Here is a 4,554-nt window from a genome sequence, read left to right as displayed (position 1 = left end):
GGTCGATCCTCCATCTGGCTGGAATGCCCCGACAGCAGCTTGGTGCCGCCATTAATGGTGGTTTCACCATTTTTCATTAGATGTTTGATTTATCGGAGGGAAAATGTTCTGGAGGTGACTAGGGGTCGATTGGGTCCCTTCCAGACGCCTGATATCCACTGAACGGCGAGATTTCACCGGAAAATCGAAGAGCAGGGTGCGGTTTTACGGAAACAGGTCCGATCGCGCCGCTGGCGCTCCATTCACATGAGAGGAGGCTGGAAACTTAGTCAGTGGCACAAGGTGAGTCGTCCGCCACCTCGTGCTCATCGTGCGGTGGTCGAAAACGCAATTCATGGGGAGAAGAGGAAGTTGTCGCGCGTGATGGAGGAAGAAGGAGAGGAAAAGAAAAAGGAAGGAAGGAACAATCTGGAGCTTCTAGACCATTCTAGTTCGATTCAAATCGGTTTAGTCTAATTCAATGATTTGGTTTAATTTGCTTGGTTTTCATATTTTTGGTGTGGTTTTCGAAAAAATAAAATAAATTTTCGGGTCCGATTTGATTTATTTTAATTATTTTACTTAGGTTTCAGAACATTTCTTTATTTTACTCAATATTAATAAAAACAATAATAATAATGATATTTGATTTTAGGATAATTAATTTATAAGGTAGTTACACCCACATATATTTTTATAACAGATCAGTAGCTGTAGTTTCGTATTATTTTTCAAAAATTTTAAGTATTCTCAAATCGAAATTTCCGATAATATATTTTTGGGCCCAAGCCCAATTGGTAAATTTGGGCTCGAATCGAGACTGTATTATATTCGCAGCCCACACAGTCAAAATTTCTGATTTTTAATTTAATAAAAATTCAAAAGTTTCGAAAATAAAAATTCGGGGTATTGCACTAACAGAACTGGATCAAAATGGATCAGTACAGTTTTTGATTCAATTTGATTGGATGTTTTGTACACTCTTTACTTTCTAGAACCCAAAACGGCAGTGACGGTAGGCATGACCACGGTTTCAAAACTGTCAATTTTGGTTATAAGAAAAATGAAATTGGAACCGAACCACTTTTAGATGATTTTTAAGACGGTTTTGGAATCATAGGTTTTGATTTTTTTATTTTAAATTGAAATTAAATAATATATTTTAAACTTTTTAAATATATTTTTAAGATTTGTAGCTTGAATAAATAATAATAATATTAATAAATATTACAGTTGAAAAAAACTAAATCAATTTAATAAAAATTCGTAAAATTACTTTAAAAAATTATAATAAAATAAAAATATATATTGTGAGCTTCTTTAAGAATATATTTTTCACAGTTTTAAACCGGAACCGCTGGTTTTAAACCAAAATTGCTAGTTTTGATTTCGAAAAATGAAGAACCAGAACCAAATTTTAAATTCACGGTTTCAGCTATAATTTTAGATTGAGAACCGTTGATTACAGTTTAGTGCCGATTTTATCGGTTCAATTTTGATTCGGTTCCGATTTGAAATCGAACTATGGGCACCCCTTAACAACGGAGCTTTGCCCCGCACTTGCGTGACCCAATGGGCCTGAGCAACAGAATTTGGTCCTCCAATCAGAAGTCAAGTTCCCTATTCACTCCCACATCCAGTCCATCTTCATTGGCTAAAACTTGGAACCTCGACCCAGACTCCTTTTCACTTGATTAACAATTATATTATCTATTTTCATCACCAGAATCAGAAATCAAATATATTTATTTTCCAATAATCTTATTTATACATTATATTTCACAAACAAAAAAGAATTTTGATACATTGATAAAAATATGTTTTACTTTCAAATTTAAAGATTGTTTTTATATTTTGATGGTGAGAAATAAAATTTTAATGGAAAACTTATAGTACGATTTCTGTGATTTACGAAATATAACTAGTTCATCTCTGTCTTTTAGGTAATAGATTAAAATGTCCTTTAGTTTACTTCCGCCAAACTATGAGGTCCTTTCATTCAATTTTTGTATCTTTTCCGTTAAGTATCTTATGAAATAACGAAAATACTCATTTTATTTTTAAAAACATAGAGATGTACTAGTTGTATTTTTTTTAAACCATAAGGATTGCAATGTAATTTTTCTTCTATAATATTTTACTATCTCTCCTTTGACCTATTTTCTTTTTGACTTAATAGAAAACATGTAAAAATTGGACAGAATGACCTAATAGTGTAACAGAAGCAAAATATAAGGACAATTTAATATATTTTAATAAAAAGACATGGATAGACTAGCTGGTATTTAGTCAACCATAGAGATCATACCGTAATTTTTTCAATTTTAATTAACAAATTTGGTTTTTATGTTTGTGTACTTTATAAAAATATATATATAAGAAAAACAGTTGTCACTGTACCCATATCGGACCAAATGTAAATCGACCCACTTGCCAATAGCATAACGCTCGGAAAAATCAGTCGAGATTCCCAAAAGCATATAATCAGCTTGTGATGATTAATGGCGGTCGATATGGAAGAATTAGGACTTGTTTGGCAGTGGGTGAAAGTTGGATTGCTGAAACTGAGGGTGAGAGTGACATTTTCAGCGGTTTGAAAAGGCAAGAGAAGGTAAATTGGGGTGAAAAGTTTCACTTTTAGTCCACCAAATTTAATCAGCCCAGATTTGAGGGAGAGAAAAGAGATCTAAGTTTCACTTATAGTCCACCAAATTTAATCAGCCCAGATTTGAGGGAGAGAAAAGAGACATACGTACAATCCCTCACCTCATTCTCTTTCCCCTCCATTTCTCTCCCTGCTACCTTCTACCCAAACAAATTGTTAGGCCCCGAGATGTTGAAGCCACAGTTAAAGTTATAAAAGCTAGTTGTTTGCCCAATTATAGGAGATGCTTTAATGGTTGTGACTTGGAATTTGGTTATAATTTATTTAGATTTTGTTGTTTTGAAGGAAGGGTGATGGGAGCGGGTATAAAGCGGAAACAACCCTTATCGAAATCATATGAGGCAAACTAAAAACATTATCGAATAAATCAATAAACTGATCTCTTGAAGCGCAGAATCGCTCACCGGTCTTCTTTCCAGAGATCTTGGAGTCACCCACGATCTTCTGCAGTAATCCCTAACTATCTCTCTTTTGGAACTCTCTGAGTGGCAGAGAATAGAATAACGTGCGTATCTCTATTCTCAGGGTTTTCCAATCTTATATTAAAAAAACCTCTCTTCGATAGGAAGATATTTTTTTAATATAAAATAAATTAAATAAAAAATTATTTAATTAAAATAATTATCAATTATTTTAAAACTAAATAATTTATCTATTATTTAATACACCCTTAACTTTCCAAATAATTAGGGCACTACAGGGACCGCAGGAATAAAATAAATCAGGCTACTAATTATAATAAGAACCTATATAGACCAACATATTCTTATTATAATTAATCATGAATTATTCCACTAAAAACTCATGACTGAACTCCTTATTTATTTTACAATTCCACAACATAATAAAATAATGTTCCCCACGTTAAGATTACAGATGCTGTCATTTAAATAACTTACTGAGAATTTATTTAAATCACAATATAACTTTAAGATTGTCGCTCAACTTATTTCATGTGTCGGATTCAATATCCACCTGCAGGGTTTACACTATGAAACCTTATAAGCTTACTTAAAGTGCATCATCAATCTCTAAACCGAGACATGGATTCTATCATTAATTAATATTTCACAAACACAAAATATCTTTGCCCAATTCACCGAAAATATTATTCCAATAATGAAACTCACCCTTTAATGAATCAAAGCACAAGACAATCAATGTTTGCTCATATTAAAATAAATCAAGATTAAGAACAATAAACATTATTTCTAATGTCCTAGAGAATATGTTTAACAGTCAGTACTAAACATCCATTCTCTACTTGGTCCAATTAAATACATACAAAATGTACTAATCACAATTATTGTTCATATGCTAATAACATTTATTTAATGCAAATTTCCAATTAAATACAAAGAAATAATTGTCAATAGAAAATCATTCATAGCTATACTATTACATATGTATGGTTAATAGTATATCTCTGTCAAGGGAACCATTGATGGCTATCTGGGTGCTGCAGTGGAGTTTAGAGTGCAAAAAATAGGTCTGTATAAGGAAATAAACCCCTTTTTTTATTTAGCTTCAATAATATTTATAATAACAAATAATTATGACATAATTAAGCTTTGCTTTAGTGGTAATAGAGTTGTCTCCGAGCTATGAAGTTATCGATTCAAACAATAGAAATAAATGATGGGATTCAATAAAAATCCCATTAGAGGTTGATTAACTAAAAAGACAAAAAGAAATAGGTAGCTGCATAATGGACAAATAAATAAAGGGTCTGTTTGACAAAATTAACTATTTTGGCTATTTTAGTAGATTTAGTTGTTTGATTAGATAATAGCTATTTAAGCAGTTTTTCATAAAATTCTAAAAGCTAAATGTTACAGGCGGTCAATCTTTTATAAAATGCTAACTTAATATCTAAAAGCTAGTTTAAACACTATATTATCGAATAGTGT

This window comes from Jatropha curcas, chromosome 1 (assembly GCF_041381405.1).
Source record: "Jatropha curcas cultivar XTBG-Jc1 chromosome 1, XTBG_Jcur_1.0, whole genome shotgun sequence".
Taxonomy (NCBI): domain Eukaryota; kingdom Viridiplantae; phylum Streptophyta; class Magnoliopsida; order Malpighiales; family Euphorbiaceae; genus Jatropha; species Jatropha curcas.
This window is presented reverse-complemented; position numbering follows the sequence as displayed.